At 36.1% G+C, this 22,877-nt stretch overlaps 1 protein-coding gene across 3 annotated transcripts in view; it reads right to left on the reverse strand.

Moving 5' to 3' along the window:
- Positions 1-22,877, reverse strand: part of CNBD1 (cyclic nucleotide binding domain containing 1) — a 468,077-nt gene that overhangs the window by 86,177 nt on the left and 359,023 nt on the right. The gene's annotated exons all lie outside the window — the stretch shown is intronic.

Raw genomic sequence — 22,877 nt, forward strand, 5'->3', positions numbered from 1 at the left:
TATAAATACACACACACACACGAAAGAAAAGGCTCTAATAAATAAAAAGTTGTGTTATAAAATAAACTACAAATAAAACAAGCAAGAGTCTCAAAACAGATTTAAAAATACACTTTTTTCTAACCTGCATCTAAAAATCAATAGTGAAATGAGAGGTCCTTAAACACCTAATGTTTGCAAAATTATCTATATATGATTGCTAGGGGTGAGAATGATTCCTGTTGTATGTGGGGAAAAATTACTAAAACAATAAAGAAAGAAAAAAAGCTATAATTCATAAGTTAAATAATCAGGAAGACATAAAGGGGAAGATAAATCTCACTCCTTTAAAGAAATGCGGGGAGGAGAATTTGAAAATAATTACAAAAGTGAAAATGGATGTCTTAGAGAAAAAAAATTTTAGATACTTTTGCAATCACCAGAGAGACAGAAAGCAAGAAATCACCCTGGGGGGATGGCAACACCACAATCCCTTCTCCTCCATTGTCCTCTCAGTATTTTAGGCATGCGCTCACATGACCACATGTATTTTAAGCCACCGGGTCCGGGACTTGAACCGTTGTGGAGCATATGGGAGTTCAGCAACATAAGCCCTGCTTCATCTGCTAGTCCCAGAAAATATTTCTATAATATGTAATAGAAAAACTTTTGATACTATTAATGTAATAAAAATTATATAAGTTGCTGAAAAAAGGCTAAAAAACCTAATAAACAAACAAAAGCCATAATAGGTAAAAACAAACACAAAATATAAACATCAGATAAACATGGTTGTCCTACAGGGATTGGTTCTAAAACCCTCGACAGACACTAAAACCTGCAGATGTTCAAGTTCCTTATATAAAATGGCATAGTATTTGCACATCCTACACTTAAACCATCCCTAGATTACTTATTATACCTAATACAATATAAATGCCATGTAAATAAATGTAATACTTGATTCTTTTTTTTAATTGTCAGACTATGCATGCACAAGCCAGAGAGAGACATAGAGGCTTGGTTATGCTACAATCCTTTCTCTTCCATTTCTCCATCCTGCTAGAATCTGGGAAACACACACGCACACACACATACACACTCAATGTGTTTTTCAAGTTTCAAGGATTTGAATTGCAGTTTGCCATGTGGGAACCAGCTCTCTCAACCACCAAGATATGGTACCAGCCATATATTTGCTTTTTATTTGTAGTATTTTTTACTGTCATCTTGTTATTTTTCTTTCTTAAATATCTTTGCTCCACAGTTAGTTAAGTCTACAGGTGTGGAATCCACAAATACAAAGAACTCACTATACATGACATTTTTCAAGCATAATGAAAGGTACAAGATAGACTTCCACATTCATGATTAAAAATGTAAAGTAAAATGATGCCTCATTACTGTGTCTAGTTAACTATTCAGTTGCGAATACCCGTAAAATAGGCAGATCAATGCCTCTGGTCCCACATAGCTTGAAAATACATGGTAAGATCTCTCCCTATTTTTATCAATAAATATACTGGTGGTTAAAAAAAAGATATATAGTTGATTCTTGTTGAACACTTTATTTGAAGACTTTATTCATAATGTAGTAGGAAATAAAAACACATTTTGCTACAAAATTCAAGATTATAAGGAAAGTATCATTATCAATGACCAATGTCTAAGGTACCATGAGAAAGACCAGCTGATTCTAAGTTGGGCATAGACATTTCAGTGAAAGGAAGAAACAAGTCAGGTCAAAGAAATTTGTCAGTGATTTAAAAGAAATTCTGTGATCCTATGTAACTAATGATAACATGTTTGGGGTAATGTTAACTGACATAACTGCATAGATTTTTATGATAGATTACGAACAGATACTCACAAGAGACTGAAGAAGATGGTTGTATCTCATAGCTGCACTGGGTCATAATGGAGGAATAAGAGGGGCTAAAAACACTTAAGGGCTGTTTTCAAGGCTCCTCAAGGACTTCCTCTTTCATAACTCTTCCTTTATTAGACATTGCTATTTAGCTATGTTGCATTAACCTCTATGAACATCTAAAATGCATAGGAAAAACTGTGTTTGCCTGGCTATAACCCTCCCTCTTCCCCCTGTCTTTAGAAAGAGTGATCACAAGCCTGCATAAACTTCCTCAGAGAGGTTAAATGATGCATGCACAACAATTTGACATTGCTCTCTAAAACAAAACTTTCCTCCTACTATGTTCACAACTACCTTGTACAAAGATTTGTTAAAACCTTATCACAGCATTCTTTTTTTTTATGAAAGTTTTTTTGCTATAGGGCACGTGCACCTGCCAAAAAGACAGAGAGAGACAGAGAGACAGAAAGCAAGAAATCACCCCCCAGGGGGGATGGCCACACTGCAATCCCTTGTCCTCCATTCTCCTCTCAGGATCTTGGGCACACACGCACACGCGCCAGGCATGAGTTTAAGCTGCCAGGTCCAGGACTAGAACCATGGTCGACTACGTGGAAGTACAATGACATAGCCATTACGCTAACTGCTGGTCCCTATTACAGCATTCTTCACATTGCCTGGTACATATTAGAAAATCAATAAATGATTTTAAAGGAATAAACATTGTACTATGTAACATAGTATATAATTCAAAAAATTGTCTTTTTTCCCCAGAACTTGTAAAACCCAGAATTACAGTAAGAAAATTATTCTCATGATTGTATATGCTGACATCACAAGCATACAGGTCACTATGTATCTAAATTACATTTAATTTCATTTCTGCTATGATCATTTATTATCATGTTAAGTATCTTTCTGGAAGAATTTCATAATAAGTAAATATTTGCCAAATTAAAAGCATATACTTAACTTTACATGATTGTATTCTGAGTGAGAAAACTAAGCAAAGTACTTCTGAGCTATCGATTGATGTTTAACAAAGTGAGGACAAAATGCTAAAATGATGTCAACTTAATTTGATTAATAAGTTTGGTGTCTCTCATGTCACACCATCACACCTTGCTTTGCTTTATGGTAATAAAAATGTTTATTTTTATCTAGATTTAAAAATCATGTAAAATAACCATTTTTTTGAGTCAGTAGAAAAAATAGCCATAAACATTTTAAAAATTAGCAAGGCTTAATCAAAGAAAAGTGGCTTTGATGATCTGAAACCTAAACTAAATGTTTTTATTAGAAGCTAACTGATTTTATTAATATACAATGGATGCTTTTAAAAAATGTTTTCTGTAGGGCTTGTGTACTGGCCAGAAGAAATAGAGAAAAGGAGAAAGTGAGAAAGCACTCTCCTATCCACACAGAGATAGCAACAGTGTGTGTGTGTGTGTGTGTGTGTGTGTGTAAGTTTTTTGCCTCAGGGCGGTGTGCTCACCTAAGAGAGACAGAGACAATGAGAGGGTGAGAGAGAAATCATCCCCCAAGGAAGATGGCCACACCTCAATTCCTACTGCTCCATTCTTTTCTTGGAATTTTGGGCATTCACACACACACATGCCCAGTGTGATTTTCAAGCTACCAGGTGCAGAACCCATGGCTGACCATGTGGCCCCCACACTCTGATTTTCAAAGCACCAGGTCTAGGACTCGAATTGTACAGTTGGCCATGGAGTATCCAGGTGCCTTCACCAATATGGCACCGGCTGGCCCTGGATACATTTTGAATAGCCACATTGTACTCCATAAATACATAAGGCTATTTTATATATATATACACACACACTTAAAATTATAATAATAAAATGATAAACATTTCCTAAGAGTTTATGCTCACTTTTTATATATGAACAGCTATTTTCTAACAAGAAAAGTAATACAGATATTTTTGATGAACTATTCTGAAAATAAAGCACACATATCTATGAAAAAGAGTAGATTTTATTACTATGCGCTTTGATATGTATTAACAAAACAGATTAAATAATTAGAATAATTCTTTTAGCCTTTCTCAACAACTTATTCTGTATGTAGGTAGATTGTGCTTGTGTGTGTGTGTGTGTGTGTGTATGTATCTGTGTCTGTTTTATGCTGTAGCATGTATGAGAGACAGAAAGAGCATAAAGGGGAAAACGTAAAAGAAAAATAAAAACAGTAAAAAATAAGAAAATGGCAAGATAAGTTGGTTCATCTCAGGGACTCAAACTTCTGTATTAAAATTACATGATAGATATGAAAATTATAAAGCTAAATTATATCTTTTTATTTTCCAGACCACTGACCTCCCCTCTTATGATAAGAATTGAGATCAATTATGTTACATTTAGCAGTATTTTGTGTTGTTAGTAAGCTAAACTGTAATCCTTCAAGGCAATTCTGACTCAAATAGTTCCTGGTAGAGTAGCAGATTCACAAAATGCTCAATATGGATTATTGTTAGGCCTTATCAACAAATGACAAAATATATCCTTTAATCATGTCCCCAAATAAACATATATCTTAAAAATTTACATTTTTTTTCTTTACCTTTAACCGAGAAGTAGTTGATTAGATTCTCTTCCTCATTCAGACTGGGTACTTACTCAATTCCATGTATTACATATTAGGCTCTAGAGATATTGACTTTTTTTTTTTTTTTTTGAGAGGGGTTTGCTAGAAAGACAGAAAGATAGAAAACAAGAAAACATCCCCCAGTGGGATAGTCACGCCACAATCCCTTCTCCTCCATTCTCCTCTCGGGATCTTGGGCATGCATGCACACATGCCCAGCATGAGTTTAAGCCACTGGATCCAGGACTTGAACCACAGTCGGCTCCATAGGAGTTCAACAACACAGGCATTACGCTAACTGCTGGTCCCAGAGATATTGATCTTTGAATGATATATTTTATTCACCAGTTCCTAAATAACCAATGTGCAATATAGCCTTTCCACTAGTATTTACATTTGTTTTCCCTTATTTTTTTTTTATTATTTTTTTTTTTTAGAGATTTTCACTGTAGGGCGCGTGCGCTCGCCAGACAGACAGAGAGAGACAGAGAGACAGAAAGCGAGAAATCACCCCCCAGGGGGGATGGTCACGCTGCAATCCTTTCTCCTCCATTCTCCTCTCGGGATCTTGGGCACGCACGCACACACGCCTGGCGTGAGTTTTAAGCCACCGGGTCCGGGACACGAACCGTGGTCGACTACATGGGAGTCCAGTGACATAGCCATTACGCTAACTGCTGGTTCCTGTTTTCCCTTATTTTTATTATCTGTTTCTTTCTCATCAATTTCTCCAAATTTACTGTCTTACTATCTTTGGAGACCTCTACAAAGTCACACTTACTTCATAGACACTTCTCTGTCTGCACTAGTCCACAGGTGGTTTTTACTCTTTTTCTAAAGCAATAGAATCTTGATTCCTATCACTCACCTTGGCATTACCTTTCTATTCTATTACAAATTATATATTGATCCTTCATCACTTTTAAACTTTCTATCATTTGGTTTTCACCAACTTTTTTTCACAAGCCAGACTTATTTCTCTGTGCATCTCACATCTTTCTGGGATAAGAAATATATTTATATTTGTTTGAAATTATCATTTATATTTGTTTGAGATTATCAAAGCCTAGTTCTAATTATAGAGTAGATGCTTTATGAAAACTTAATCTTCTGTTGGATAAAACACAATGACTAATTATGATTTAGTGTATATGCTTTCTCTGAAATCTTCATCTCTGTTGCTCTAGGAAGGAATTAAGATGACTCAGTCACATCTTATGCAAATAACAGAGATGAACTATTCCTGGAAGTTCAATATTACTAGAAGAGCAAGAAAAGTTGTCTAGTCACAGTTTGAACTACATTTGAATCCTGTCAGTGGATATTGCTCTTAAAAGCAGGGTCACAGGGACCAGCAGTTAGCACAATGGCTATGTCACTGGACTTCCATGTAGTAGACCGTGGTTCGCATCCCGGACCCGGTGGCTTAAAACTCACGCCAGGCGTGTATGCGTGCATGCCCAAGATCCCAAGAGGAGAATGGAGGAGAAGGGATTGTGGCATGGCCATCCCCTCTGGGGGGTGATTTCTCGCTTTCTATCTCTCTGTCTCTGTCTGTCTAGCAAGCACATGCACCCTATAGCAAAAACCTCTTCAAAAAAAAAAAAAAAAGCAGTGTCGCACACCTACTGACTGGACTACACACTGCATACTATTCTAGTCTTTGCAGCACTAACATGCCTAAAAATTAACTCTTAATTTTTGTCCCAAATTTACTGTACTTCCAGTCTTCTAGATTTCAGTAAGTGTCATCCTACTCTTTCCAATTCTTTTTTTTTCCAAATCGTAGGGGTAATCTCACAACCCTACCATCAAAAATGCTGGTAGAGGGGTGAGTATGTGCCATGGTGATTTAGGCACTGAACTCTCACATGGCTGACTGTGGTTCAAGTCCTGGACTTGGTGGCTTGCTTTCTCACTTTCCCTCTATCCTTATCTCTTGTTCTCTCTCTCTCTCTCTCTCTCTCTCTCTCTCTGTCTTGGAAATGCACAAGCACGATGACAAATTAAAAAAAATAATAATAACAAATAAAATTAAATAAATAAATAAATAAATAAATAAATAAATAAAATAGATACTGACTGGTAAACTGTCAACATATTAACTGGATTACAGTTTTGTAGATCAAAAATAGTTATAAGCCAGAAATGACATATGGTTTACCGTAATGCATCCAAAATCAGATCAACTGGCCTTCACAAAAATTAAAAACTTCTGTGCTGCACATAATACCATCGAGAAAGTAATATCTGTCCACAGAATGGAAAAAAATTGCAAATAATTTTTTGACCTGTAACTTGTACTCAGAATATAAAGAGATCACTAACAGCTCTATTAAAAATGAACAAAGAGGGACCAGCAGGTGGCATGGTGGTTAAGGTGCTGGACACGTCCACATGGCAGACCAGGGTTCGAGTCCTGAATCTGGTGGCTTACTTTCTAACTTTCTTTCTCTCTCTTAACTTCTGTCTCTCTCTGGTCAAATTAAAAAATAAATGAATGAATAAATAAACTAAAATAAAATACTTATTTAAAAAATGAACAAAGGGCCTGAATAGACATTTCTCCAAAGATGACATATGAATGACTGATAAGCACATAGAAGGATGCTCATAATCATTAGTGATTAGGAAAATGAGAGTAACTACCACCTAAGATAGCATTTCATACCTATGCTGGAAATTTTCTTTTATATTATATAACAAGTCTTGTTGAAGATAAGATTGGAAATATACACAGCTGGTGGGAATGTAAAATGTCTATTTTTCCTTTTCTGTTTATGTCTTTGGTGTCAATGCAGGATTTTCCTAACTCAAAGTTGCAAAGATTTATTCTTAAATTTTCTTCAAAGAACTTCATAGTTTCAGTTTTTACATTTAGATCTATGATTCACTATGATCCATACTGAGTTAATTATTTTTGTGTAATATGAGGTAGGTTTCCAGCTTTGTTCTTCAGTGTGTGGCTGTATAATCACCCCAGAGAGTGTTTAAAAGATTATTTTTTCCCATTGAATTATCTTGGTAATCTATCAAAATCAATTGACCATAAATATAAGAGTTCACCTCTGGAGCATCACTTCTGTTCCATTGATACGCCACTAGCACACAGCTTTGTAGTAACTTTTGAAACTAGGAAATGTATGTCTGTCATCTTTGTTCCTTTTGAAAATTGCTTTGGCTTTTCTGGATCCTACATGTTTTCATGTGAATCTTAGGACTAGCTTGTCATTTTCTGCAAAAAAATCAGGTTGGGCTTTCAACAGGGATTATGATGAATCTGTAGGTGAATTTCGGAGGTATGCTATCATCATCTTGCACTGACTTTTTAATGTCCTCCTGGTTGACTCCCTTCAATACTTCCAAGTCTTTTAATCTTCCCAAAGAAGTTCTGCATATAGGACCTAAATGATTATTTGGAAACTGGAGTCAGATCCTATCCCTTCTCTGATAGCAAACCTCCAATGCCTTTCTGTCTCACCTAGAGTAAAATCTAAGTTCTTACCCAGCCTTTGTGGTCTCACACGCTTTTCTCCTCATGTTACTCTGATTTTGTCTCTGAATTTTCTCCTCACCCACTCATTCCAGTTACACTGAATTTATCATTAATCATGCTGTGCATGCTCCATCTCAGATACTTCATGTTCTTTGTTAATTCTCCCTGTCTTGTTCTGTCTCCAGATCTTTACTTCCTTTATGTCTCAGATATAATGTCATCATTTTAGCAGGCCCTTCTTGAGCCCTCAGTCTGTATAAACATCTCTCCATCTACCTCTGTCTCCTCATTTGCTTTGTATTTCTTCAGCACACTTACCACTGCCTGACATATTTGATATCATATCACATATATAGGTAGATATATAGATACATATAGAGATAAATTTTCCCTAATTTGATATACTTTTTATGAATACAAGGGTTTTGTTTTATTCATTATTTCATCTTCATGTTTAGAAGAGTGCATGCTTATGAGACGGTCATTCAACAAATACATGTTTATAAATGAACAATTGCTTTCAAAAGTATCTAAAGGCAATAGATAAAGTAGCCACATTTAGCAGAGTTTCATTAGATATTGGTATACAAAAATAATACATCATTAAAACTTCTCTTCTCTTACTTCAATAGTGTATGTTATTCAAACGGTACGTACACTCTAAAGGACCTGTCAAATCATTTTGAAGACTGACTAATATATATTTAAATGAATGAGTCTCTTTTTAAATCTGATTTTCAGCAAATAAGAATACTGAGATCTTATAATCATAACCAGTCCTGGCATGCAATGAAATTTATAAAACCACGTTCTAAAATCAGAGAAGCACAGACATCTTATAAATAATATTCTAGGCTAGAAAGCCAAGGAATATTTGACTTGCTCACAATTCTATTTTTAACTCTACATGATTTAGAGTGTGCCATTGGACAAGTCATTTATCTTTTCTAACCTTAGGTTGTGTTTCCTTAAAACAAATCTGATACAATTTGCTGCCATTTAGCTTTTCACCCATCTGAGGAAAGGTGACATAATTCTAAACACATGTTAATATTGTATTGGAAATTGACACTCAAATGAAAATAATTCCTGAAGTAGAAAGCTTTTGATGTGAGCAGAGAGAAACATATTAAAGTGGCATTAATGAAAAATAACAACTATCAATGCATGGGATACAGCATGGTAAAGGAAGAAAGGATGGAGAGTCAGATATACTTAGTTTGAACATTGAATAGACACTCCCTGAATGTAGAAATGACAGAAAAAATAAACTATATGACACCTTACTTCCTTATTGTGGAAACAACACCTTCTGAGTGTCTAACAGTAGCAGACTCATGGTAGGTACTGAATAATAAATGTGTGGTCTTTTCTCTTGCTAAAGGTTATCAAATGGGCATAGCACAGAAATAAGAACACAGGTCAATGCAAAAGAGAAGTTGAAACAGATATTGCTATATGATGTACATGTGATGATTTCTATAATGAGCTGTTGGAATATTTCCAGCATTTTTTAATCAGTTTGTATTCTCCGTAATGTAATCGCATCAGGAAAATGAATACTTTATTATAAAACTGAATATTTTAAAAAGGATGAAAAAGCATGAAGACTTTGAAGGTCTCAAATTAAGTCAGCTATTCAATATTTATCTTTTTGCCTTTTAAATATTCTTTATGGATTATTTTTTCAATTCTAAAAGGCATATGTGCTTCTCAAGCCAAGTTTTGACAACATAAGATGACAACCTAGTGAGTATGTTTCCACCTGGTGATGCATGCTCCTACACACATTTGCACATGACTTTTTATTTTCTCTTTACATGACCTTTAAATATTCTGTAAAATATTTCACGAGCCCATCATTCAATAGACATAAATCTAACAAAAGTAGTTATATTTACTTATCAAATAAGAAGCACCTGTTAAAATTAAGTTTGCAATGCTATTCTGAACTGGGAAAATAGGGCTACATAACTACTCTCAATCAAACTCGCTGTTGGTAGTTTGATAGTCTTGCACAATGCAGTTATTCCATAAATTAGTCAATAATTTCTCAACGGATGTACATTGGAATTCTTTCTAACTTTAGGCCACTTCAGAAAGCGAACAGAAACAAGTGATGTAATTAATATTTTATGGTAAGTACTGTCCTGTAGGATAGAATCCTAAAGTTGCATTGCTGCCTCAGGGGGTTTGTGCTTTAAAAGAAAATCAATATTATCCGAGCGCATTCTGAAAAGAATGTAGCATTTTGCAATTGCCTCTAAAAACATTTGAGAATGATCATTTGTCCACAAAGAAAATTCTACAATTACGTGAAGTGATTTCCTAATCCTCTTTTCTGGCTTATGTGTATTTCTATAGGAACTGATTTTTACTGATAATGTATTTTAAATTTTTAAATGATATTTTTCCCCTAAAGTTGTGGTGTATTTTTTGTTTCATATAAATGCAAAATTGTTTAATCTGTTTATATTTGGTCAACTAGGTAGATACCTTTATGGAAATGCTGAATTGCTGAATAGAATTGTATTTGAATTACATGTACATTTTGGAAAAGATTAAATTTTATAAATCAAATAATAAATGATGTATCTTTACTTCTTTTATATATATATATTTATTTTTAGAGAGATTTTTGCTAGTTATTCCATAAATTAGGGTACATGTGCTCACCAGAGAGATAGAGAGACAGGGTGGACGAAATCACCCCACAAAGACGGTGACCAAACTGCAGTCCCTTCTCCTCCCTTATCCTCTCAGGGTTTTGGGTACGAATGCACACATACCTGGCATGAGTTTTAAGCCACTGGGTCTGGACTTAAACTGCAATTGAGAGCTGGGTTCCAAGACGTACTCTAACAATGGTTAGATATGTTTCCTCAAGGAAATTCTTTATTCTGTCCATGATTCCACTCTCTCACCAATAAAATAAGAAGCTGGGTAAAAGCATGAGGTTTTGACAAAATGGAGTCTGAATTCTAGATCTACTTATACAACTCCTGTGTATTTGTACAATACTTACAATCAGTAAGTCTTATTTCTCTTGAATGAAAAATGAGTGTAGTAAACTTAAAGAGATTTTCATTGTGTTTAAAAATAATACAGAGAAAGCACTTTAATATAATAAGTAATTGCTATAACCATTGTAATAGTTAACGTGTAGATCTATCTTTTAAATGACCCAAAATAAAATTAAGTGACTGTGCAATCCAAATGTGTACCATGCGCATTGCTATGTACTTTCACGTATGACAGGATATTTTTAGAAAGTAATTATTTTTATATAAATTTTTACTGTTGAAAATGTTAGCTTCTCTTAAGGATTTGACACTTATGTCCCACCAAAATTTATCATGTTGTAATTTTAACCTCCTGCGTGGTGGTATTATTTAAGGGTGTTTTAGTAAGTGATCAGATGATGTAGCCGAACCCTAATGAATAAGGTTAATGCCCTTGGAAGACCAGACAGGAAAGATGATTACTCTCTACTCTTAGACATGTTAAGCTAAAGAGAACACAGTCATCTGCAAGCCAAGAACAGTGTCTTCACTAGACACGAGATTCACTGAGGCCATGATCTTACATTCTCTACCCTCCAGAAATGTGAGAAAATTGTTGTTTAAGCCTCCCCATCTTTGGCTTAAGTTCATGGTAATTTATCAAAGCATTCAGAACTAAGATAAGATGTAAAGGTTAGAGTAGCTCTTTTATACTCACAGTTTACAGGAAATGATAGAGTATGATGCTGAATTTTTTAAGTAAAAAGTTCATGTTCTTCCAATATGTCACTGATTTCAGGAAAAGGCAAAACCAATGAAGTGATATATAAGCTTCATAGTAAAAGGATACTTTGTTATAGGTCATAAAGAATAGATATTTTTAATATAAAATTTAGAGAGTGATAAAGGCCATTTAGAATTGAGCAAAAATATATAATAATGAGTGAAAATATCTATTTTAGGGAAAAAAGGAATTAATAGTTTCACGTGTTAGGATCGAATCATATGCACTGGGAAAAAGGAATACATAATGCATGTGGTAGAAACCCTTCTTAAATCTTCTAAAGCCATTTTCTTACAAGTATACAAATATGCTTATCATGGCCTGGAGAACATCATGTAGTTTATCTCTGCTTACATCTACAAACTTCTCTCTGTACTCCCCACTCATGATTTGCTCTGGCTAAACAGGTCTTCATTCTGATGTTCATGTCATGGTCATTCCCTCCTCGGAACTCCCTACTCTTCAGTCAACTTAGAATGCTCATCTCCAGGCCTCTATGGGCTGGCTTTTCCTCAACATGTAGCCTCACCTAAAATGTTACCCTCTCAGAGAGGAAGTGGAACCCAGGGCTAAGAGGTGATTCTAAGCATTCTCTATTCTATTATCTGCTTTGTTTCATTCTGTCTTGTTTTCACTCATTGAAGTAACATCAGGCTTTCTATTTTTGTCTACTTATATACTGTGTGTTCCTCTCTTCTCTCATCAGAATTTGACCTAATGGGATTAAGGTTCTTGTCAAGTACCTTTCTCCTAGCTTCCAGATAATGTAGATACTTAAAAAAAAATAGATTGGGGGCTAACTGTCTCTAACTTCAATACAATGCTAGCACATAGGCAGTGCTGTTAGGATTGAATAAGCCTATCATAAAAATCAAAGAAAAGGGGCCGGCCATGGCATGGTGGTTAGGATGCTGGACTTTTATTTTTTGTCAACCTCTGTACTTGCAAATGAGGATTGAGTAAAGGGTACTCCATTTGTCCAGTTAAGGATGCTGGACTCCCACATAGCCGACCATGGTTTGAGTCCCTGTCCTGGCCACTTGCATTCTCATTTTCTCTGTATTTTTTCTTTTTTTTTTTCCTTTCTCTGTCTCTCTTTGTCCCTCTCTGATCAAATTAAAAATTAATAAATAAATAAAGTTAAATAAAATAATTCTTAAAAAAAATAGGTTGGGGCTAGCTGGTGGCATGGTGGTTAAGACATTGGACTCCCCATGGCCAACTATGGTTCGAGTCCTGGACCTGTCGGCTTGTTTCTCACGCTCTCTCTCATGAGTGCACGTGCCCTGTTGCATACTAAAAAATAATCAAAATAATATTGAATAAAATCAAATAAATAATTTTTAAAACAAATGGAGTTCACTTTACTCAGTCCTCATTTGCAAGTACAGAAATTGACAAAAACTGTACCTCTCATTTTCTCTTGAATTATCCAACCAGACTAGGTAACAAACATTCCCTCTGCCTGCAAAATTCTATATACTCACCTTTTGATTTATATGCTAGCAATACTCTAGGAAAGTGTGTAGGCAGTGTTTCAATCACCAAGGAATTTTTTGGGTTTTTTTGCTTTTGTTTTCTTTATCTTTCTTTCTTTATTTCTTTTTTCTTTTTTTTTTTATTTTCTATGTGCTTACCAGAGAGAAAAGGAGGAGAGAGTGAAAATCAGAAGTCACCACCCAAGGGGAATGGCCACATCACAATCCCTTCTCTTCCATTCTCTTCCTGAGATCCTTTTTTGAGGGGGGTGGATCTATATGTACATGCCCCAGCCTGTTTTTCAGGCCACCAGGTCTGGTACTCAAACCATGCAGTTGTTCATATGAGATCCAGCTTTGGTAACTTCTGTGGCACCCACTGGCCCTCAATTGCCAAAGTCTTCAGCAGACTACAAAATTCTATGTCATTTCTCTTGACCCATTTAATTTTGTCAGATTCCTGGGCAAGATCTTCACCTATTTTATTTACTTAAACTTTTCTATACGTTGTGTTGTCCAGCTCTTCTTCTCTGAAATTTTCACTCCTGCACTCCCATTATGATTCGTAACTAATTTCTGTGTCTAGCCTCTCTGCTTTACCAGCTAAGTGCATGCCTTATCCTCATTTACTTACTGATAAGTCTTTCTTCCTTGACGCCCTCAGTTCTAAATTCCTACAGAGATCATTCATATGAACACTAATTAATTTATCTTAAGACGTTCTCTTATTTTCTTTCCAAATATGTCTCATGTTTCTAAGTTTAATACAATGCTAGCACATAGGCAGTGCTGTTAGGATTGAATAAGTGTATCATAAAAATCAAAGACAAAGGGTCAATGTGGCATGGTGGATAAGGGTGCTGGACTCCCACATGGCTGATTGCAGTTCAAGTCCCAGACCTGGTGGCTTGCTTTCTTACTTTCTCGCCCCACCCTCTCATGCCCTGTCTCTCTAAATAAATAAATAAGGTTAAATAAAGTTATTTCTCTTCCTGTCTCTTTTGGTTTAACATTCATTAAATAAATAAATGAACTTTTAAAATGTTGATAGGATACACAGATCTCTTGCAGAAGGATTTGCACTTTCTGCAGTTTTAATAGTTTACTATTTAATTACATGTTGGTTGAAAAAGTAGAAAATTAGATAACACTAAAGAGCATAACATCAAATAAGACTACAGATGATAATTCTGTGGCTGCTCAGTCTTTCATAATTTTGTAGGATTTTACATGTATAATAACATCTTTAAAAGGAGACGTGCTGGCCGGAGAGACAAGGAGAGACAGAGAAACAGAGAAACAAAAGTAAAAGTTAAAAATCACCCCCTGAGAGGATGGCCACTCTGCAATCCCTTCTCCTTATCTCTCCTCTTGGGATTTTGGGCACACATGTATACGTGCCTGGTGTGAGTTTTAGGCTGCCAGGTCCAGGATTCAAATTGCATTTGACCATGTGGGAGTCCCGCAATGTAACCAGTATGCCATCTGCTGGTCTCAAGGCATTTCATTCTTGTCTTTGAGACATGGGAATTGTCCCTAAATCAAATTTCTACCTAACAGTCTTAATTCAGTCCCTCTAGTATAACATCCCAAGCAAGGAGATTTAGTGGTTAATACCTACACTAAATATGAAGATACTTATAATGAATGCTAAGCCTTTGAAAAGAAAGTCAGCATGAACTTTCTCAATAAATTCACTGATAATTTTCTCTGCAGATATTTGTAGGTTATTTTCTGTTAACTCAAGGTAGACATTTATCTGGCATAGTATATTGAGGCTAATTTTCATTATTAATGTGTGTAATTTTTTGCTTTCTCTTTAAAATTTACAAAATTCTGCTTCTCTGTGTGTTTACAGAAACCACAACACACTAGACTCTAGTACTTATGCTATGTTTCTGGAAATATGTAACTAAACTACAAACTATTTTTGTGAAATAAGTAGTCAGGGCATTGTAAAAGTGTTTTTATGAATTTTTTAAAAATAAGAGCTGAATTCATGTTTTTACCATCTTTTGTCAATAGTATATTCTTATAATAAGATGATTAAAAAGTATTCTAAATTTTATTTTTAAACCTAGATTCAATAGCATATATTTTCTTTTATGAGCATGTATTTTTATTTCTAAATGTGCTTTGAAATTCTTTTTCAGTAGAAGATTTATACATGTTAAGAATAAAAGAATAACCATAAAAACACATTGACTTTGTGTGTTAACTTGGAAATTATTACTTTTTAAAGAACTTCTCAGAAAATTTTGCATTGTTGCCAATTGAATGACTCAGGGTAGCACTTGCTAGTTGCTATAACAAACAAACCAAAAGCCTAGATGCTTAATTCAACAAATGTTTATCTGTCATTTACACAAAGTCCAGCACAGATGTTCCTGGCTGGGCCATTCTGCTGGGCAGTTTCATCCAAGGAAAGAATCCCAAGGCCCAGGTTCTCACTAGCAGAATCATGTGATTCTGCAATTTTGGACCATTTTACTTCCAGACAGTGAGTGAGATCATAGAAGAACATATCTTTCATGGCCAAGCAATAATAAGTTCCATCTATTCTATTAACCAGAGCCAGTTACATGGCTCCAACTTAAGAGCAACAGAGGAGAAATTAACTTTCCTCTGTGCTCAGGAAGAGAAAAAGGAGATTGTGCACCCTCTAGTCAATCTCTGCTATACAAAGTATACCAGTCTAGAACCCTTCTAAGGAATTAATGATTGACAAGGAACATAAATATCCTCAGGACCAGCAGTTGGGCTAATGGCTATGTCGCTGGACTACCATGTAGTTGACCGCAGTTCGAGTCCTGGACCCAGTGGCTTAAGCTCACACCGGGTACGTGTGCATGCATGCCCAAGATCCCGAGAGGAGAATGGAGGAGAAGGGATTGCAGCATGGCCATCCCCCCTGGGGGGTGATTTCTCACTTTCCGTTTCTCTGTTTCTCTCTGTCTTTTTGGTGAGCACACGTGCCATATAGCAAAAAATCTCTCTAAAAAAAGCCTCAATGATAGTTTGTTTTACTGAGGTTGTACTTAATTAGGATGTTGGTTTAAGCAACTATATTTTAAATGTAACAATTTATTATTCATGCGTATCTCTGTAAATGAAGTGATTTTTACCAAATTTCTTAGGAGACATATTATACTCAATGAAATGTTTTCCAAAACATTTGCATGCTAGTCAATATTTAGCAATCAACCAAGATGTGGTATCAGAAATACTCTAGAAAAGTGCTATGGCACAGTACATGACAGAGGAAGGACATGGTAAATAGTCACTGTAGAGACTGTGTTTCAGTTTTGCCATTATATACTGGCTACAGCTGCTGTACACACGTATATTGATGAAGCACATTATTGCCTACATTCTGCTTTTTATTCATGAATAATTTTGAAAGGAATTTTTTTAGGGTTTAGTTTTACCAGATAGCACAAACAACTAAAAAGGGGAAGATATTGTATTATAACAGCCTGGTTAGAATTACTATTATTATGAGCTATAATACCAAATTTATAAAATGCAGACCGTTGTAGTTTCTATCAAGCTGGAAATATGATGTAATCTTATGTTCATAAAACTACATTAATATCTACATAAACATGAAGTCTCTAAAATATTCAAGACTAAAGTTTATAGAAAACTTGGCCTGAAATTTATATGAAATTTATGCTAAAAGTAAGTTTTCGAATTATAAGTTTTTTCATTAATCTTCCTATTGGTTTGAACTTGACATGGGGTTATGTGATTCATATATACCACCAAGGCACTCTGTCATGGCCTGGTAGTTTCTACTAGCAAATATTTATTATAATTGTCTTTTGACTATAGACAGTTACAATTATCTATAACCATATATGATCTGTCACATAAAATTCTTGTTGAAAATAAATTTATAGTAAAGACATGACAATTCCAAGACTGAAGAAACCCAATTTGCCAATGTTAGGATTAAAACTTAATTTATTGTTTTCAAAATGCTTCAAGTCTTGGTAAGCAAGATATGCATCAGGAATTCTACTTGTGAAAATGCTTTAAAACAAGAAATTCTGCCTCCTGGCACTTCAAATTATTTTATTCTCAGTCAGAGTTAACAATTTATTTCAATATCATCTATGTGGTTGGTGGCTTCACCTTAGTTCATTGAGTTAATACCCCTATGATTCAGGATCAGTAGAGGTATTATAGGTCATTAGTCATAATCTTCAGAAAAGTCTTGTTTCCAATAATACGTGTTTTTTTTCTGGAGAGAAAAATATAAGCCAATATTTAAGCCCAGAGATTCTGACTCTAAAATATGTAAACTCTGACTTTTTTTATTATCAGAAGAATTATCCATACAGACACTTGATATTGTCAGCATATTTTTTGGAGAGGTTTTTGCTATGGGGCCCTTGCGCTTGCCAGATAGACAGACAGAGACAGACAGACAGAAGCAAGAAATCACCCCCCAGGGGGGATGACCACATCGCAATCCCTTCTCCTCTATTTTCCTCTTGGGATCTTGGGCATGCACGCACACACGCTCAGTATGAGTTTAAACCACCAGGTCTGAGACTCGAACCATGGTCGACTACATGGGAGTCCAGTGACATAGCCATTATGCCATCTGCTGGTCTCAATATTGTCATATTTTAAAATTTATAATCTATCCACTCACAAATAATCTGATATAAGGTAAGCATATAATTATAATTAGAAACTGATTAAAGTAGCAGAAATATAAATATAGAGAGAAAGGAAGAAATTTTCACACAACTTTACTCAACTTTGCCTTTACTGTAGTACAGTACAGTACTAAACTTTACAGTACAGGAAAGTTTAACTACAGTAAAGGCAAAGTTCACGTTCTCTCTCTCCCACGAAAGAAAGAAAGAAACTAACATAAGGACAATAGGTTAAAGAGATTATAAGGAGTTATCAAATTGTTAGTAAAGCATGGTCATTATAATATGGACCCGGGAGCCAGGCTGGCTGAGTTCGATTCCCAGTTCCTCCTATTGGTTTGAACTTGACATGGGGTTATGTGATTCATATATACCACCAAGGCACTCTGTCATGGCCTGGTAGTTTCTACTAGCAAATATTTATTATAATTGTCTTTTGACTATAGACAGTTACAATTATCTATAACCATACATGATCTGTCACATAAAATTCTTGTTGAAAATAAATTTATAGTAAAGACATGACAATTCCAAGACTGAAGAAACCCAATTTGCCAATGTTAGGATTAAAACTTAATTTATTGTTTTCAAAATGCTTCAAGTCTTGGTAAGCAAGATATGCATCAGGAATTCTACTTGTGAAAATGCTTTAAAACAAGAAATTCTGCCTCCTGGCACTTCAAATTATTTTATTCTCAGTCAGAGTTAACAATTTATTTCAATATCATCTATGTGGTTGGTGGCTTCACCTTAGTTCATTGAGTTAATACCCCTATGATTCAGGATCAGTAGAGGTATTATAGGTCATTAGTCATAATCTTCAGAAAAGTCTTGTTTCCAATAATACGTGTTTTTTTTCTGGAGAGAAAAATATAAGCCAATATTTAAGCCCAGATATTCTGACTCTAAAATATATAAACTCTGACTTTTTTTATTATCAGAAGAATTATCCATACAGACACTTGATATTGTCAGCATATTTTTTGGAGAGGTTTTTGCTATGGGGCCCTTGCGCTTGCCAGATAGACAGACAGAGACAGACAGACAGAAGCAAGAAATCACCCCCCAGGGGGGATGACCACATCGCAATCCCTTCTCCTCTATTTTCCTCTTGGGATCTTGGGCATGCACGCACACACGCTCAGTATGAGTTTAAACCACCAGGTCTGAGACTCGAACCATGGTCGACTACATGGGAGTCCAGTGACATAGCCATTATGCCATCTGCTGGTCTCAATATTGTCATATTTTAAAATTTATAATCTATCCACTCACAAATAATCTGATATAAGGTAAGCATATAATTATAATTAGAAACTGATTAAAGTAGCAGAAATATAAATATAGAGAGAAAGGAAGAAATTTTCACACAACTTTACTCAACTTTGCCTTTACTGTAGTACAGTACAGTACTAAACTTTACAGTACAGTAAAGTTTAACTACAGTAAAGGCAAAGTTCACGTTCTCTCTCTCCCACGAAAGAAAGAAAGAAACTAACATAAGGACAATAGGTTAAAGAGATTATAAGGAGTTATCAAATTGTTAGTAAAGCATGGTCATTATAATATGGACCCGGGAGCCAGGCTGGCTGAGTTCGATTCCCAGTTCCAAACTTTAATAACGCTATAATATTAAGCAAGTCACTAGGAAAAGGAAAAGGGGAAAGGGGGTGCAGCGTCTGACATTTGGAAGCTGACTGGGCACATGCAGCCCCGCCCCATAGTATCAGGAACTGGCACAGAATACAAGCCTCCAGTTAGGTGTCTCCACGACATGACTAATGAGGCAAACAAGGTCATTTCATAATTTTGTTCAGGCACAGACAAAAACAAAGTCACCTTGGCCACCTACAAAATGCCAAGCACCTTATTTCTTGGCTAAAATAAGCAGCTGCACTTTTCGTGGAAGAAGTAGACACAGGTGGCGGGGCTCTGGTCAGCCTGCTCTTGCCCGGCTCACGGCTGTCCACGCCGGCTGAAGAACAAGTCGGCCAGGAAGCTGCACCACAGCCATGGCTTTTTTAAGAGAGATTTTTTTCCTATAGGGCCAGGGCCAGTGTGCTCCTCAGAGAGACAGAGAAACAGAAAGCGAGAAATCATCCCTAGGGAGGATGGCCATGCTCAATCCCCTTCTCCTCCATTCTCCTCTCCAGATCTGCGTGCAGGCACACATACCCTGCATGAGTTTTAAACCACCAGATCCAGGACTCAAACTGAGGCCAATTACTTGGGACTCCAGCGATATAAATTTTATGCCATCTGCTGGTCTCTCAGTCATGGCTTTATTTATTTTTTTTTTTAAGAGGTTTTTGCCATAGGGCATCCGTGCTCGCCAGACAGACAGAGAGGCAGAAAGCAAGAAATCACCCCCCAGGGGGGATGGTCACGCTGCAATCCCTTCTCCTCCATTCTCCTCTCAGGATCTTGGGCATGCATGCACACACGCCCAACTTAAGTTTTAAGCCACCGGGTCCAGGACACGAACCGCCGTTGACTACGTGGGAGTCCAGCAACATAGCCATTACGCTAACTGCTGGTCCCAGTCATGCCTTTAAAGATACTGGAAAAACACCCGTGTAGCCAGAGGTGGCCATTCACTGAATTAGAAATTATTTTAACCAGCTGCAATGTAAAGTCCCTGGAGAAAGTGTGTGCTGACTTAATCAGAGGTACAAAGAAAAGAATCTCAAAATGAAAGGACCAGTTCAGATGCCTACCAAGACTTTGAGCATCACTACAAGAAAAACACCTTACGGTAAAGGTTCTAAGACTTGGGATGGCTTAGAGAATCTACAACCGACTCATTGATTCGTGCTGTCCTTCTGAAATGGTTAAACAGATTACTTCCATCAGTATTGAAACAGGTGTTGAGTTTGAAGTCACCATTGCAAATACCTAAGTACTATTTTAATAAATAGATTATCATCTCTTTTTTTTTAAAGCAGCTGCTACTCCTTAATCAGTTAATTTATCCTCATTCTAGTCTTCCCTCCTTCTACATAAGATTTACTGGAATATACTATTTTCTGACAGCATATATTCCAGAATAAATTCCCACTTCCTTAGACTGTTCCCCAAATCACTCAACCAAAACTCAAATCTTGAAATAGTCTGTGGTCCCCATTGTGTGTGTTCTCACTGCAATAAGTAGTAAATCAACTCAGCCAACTACCCATGGTATGTATCCCTCATGGTATTTGGATGGAGGACATGGATACAACTTAAGCTTTCTTTTTTCTCTCTTTTTTTTTTTAAAAAAAAGAGGTTTTTCCCTTAGGGTATGTGTACTCACTGGAGAGAAAGAGAGAGAGAGAGACAGAAACAGTGAGAGAGGGAAAGCAAAAAAAAAAAAAAAAATCACTCCCTGAAGGGATGGTCACACAGCAGTTCCTTCTTTCATTCTCCTCTTGGGATTTTGGGCACACACACAAACCTGCCCAGTGTGAGTTTCAAGCCACCAGGTTTGGGACTCAAACCCCTGTCTACCATGTAGGAGTCCAGTGACATAACCACTATGCCATCTGCTGTCCCCTCACTTACATTTTCTATATCCCAATTTCCTGACCTGTAAAACAGGCATATTAAATGCATGTATCCAATCTGACTGTTGTTAAAGTCTTGTAAGATAAAATATGTAAAGAATTAGAATAATGGCTGCCATATGATAAAGGTTACAAGATGATAAAGTGAGAAAATAAACTTATAACCTAGGGTAGTACACTTTATAATGGGGTAGCAATTGTTTAAAATAGATGTGAGAAAACATATCTCCAAGTTCTTCATCCACATTGAAGATATATAAAATTCGAGAATGAAGATTGGTAAAAGATTTATAATGAGAATTTTGGTAACAAATTCTGCTCTAAGCCCCACCATCTTATCCCCAAGGGCTTATTTGAAATATCTCTTTATTACCTCAACCATTGAGAATATTTTCAACACCATCAACAGAGATTTTCATATATTTTCAGAAGTTAAAAGCCATAGTACACTATTATCTGATTACTCCTTTTAATGCAAAAGTCAAGCTAGTTGGCTGCTGACAAACTATTGAAGGGGAAGCTCTCAAAGTTTGTCAGGCCAAAGAATGTAGGACAATCTTTCTTAAAAGACTAACTTATAGTTTACAGAAAATACATAGAACTTACACATAAAATAGAACCAGAATGGAGTTCCAACAGGGTTACCTTGGGGATGGGAGAGAATGACAGTGAAGTGACCTCAGATGAAATCTGATGCTAAGATCCCCAGGGAGGAATCACAGGTGTAAGGTTTCTCACCAACTTTAAGAGAGTTCTTAAAGACTTTAAAGATACTCACTTGTAAGAGCCAGCTTGAACAACTGTCAAACACAGAAAGCAATATGTCAATGTGTAACAGGATTAATCAATGAAGAACAATTCACTCCCTACCCCTTCTTTGCCATCCTCTTCTCCTAATGCCCTAACACCCTAATACCCATTCAGCCCCAGAGCAGACAAATCAGAAATCACAGGTGGAAATCTGAGGATTGGAGGTAGGAAACAACATACAAATACACTCTCCTTACCAAATGCTCGTGCCCAACAATAATGCCGGTGGAACTCTAAGGGGGCCTTTATAGCTTTTGGCCTATGATTACATCACATTACAAAGAAGAAAAGATTTTGCAGATTTAATTAAGGATACTAACCAGCTGACCTAAAAATAGGGAGTTTATTTGGGTAGGATTAGCTCAATCACATGAGTAATTTAAAAGAAAGAGATTCCTTTAACTAAGAGAGAAGAGAAAGTCAGGAATATTCAAAATATAAATGAAGAAGGTCATATGGATGGAGAAGCTTCTAGTGGAAGAGAATGACATGCCTCCCTTCAGGTGACAGCCAACAAGAGCATAGGAACCTTTGTTCTACAGCCACAAGGAAGTCAACTGTGCCAGCTTGAACAAGCTTAGAAGTGGGTTTTTCCCTGGAGGGTACATGTTAGAACCCTGTCTGACCAACACTTTGATT

The sequence above is a fragment of the Tupaia chinensis genome, unplaced genomic scaffold, assembly GCF_000334495.1.
Source record: "Tupaia chinensis unplaced genomic scaffold, TupChi_1.0 Scaffold000707_1, whole genome shotgun sequence".
NCBI classification, from domain to species: domain Eukaryota; kingdom Metazoa; phylum Chordata; class Mammalia; order Scandentia; family Tupaiidae; genus Tupaia; species Tupaia belangeri.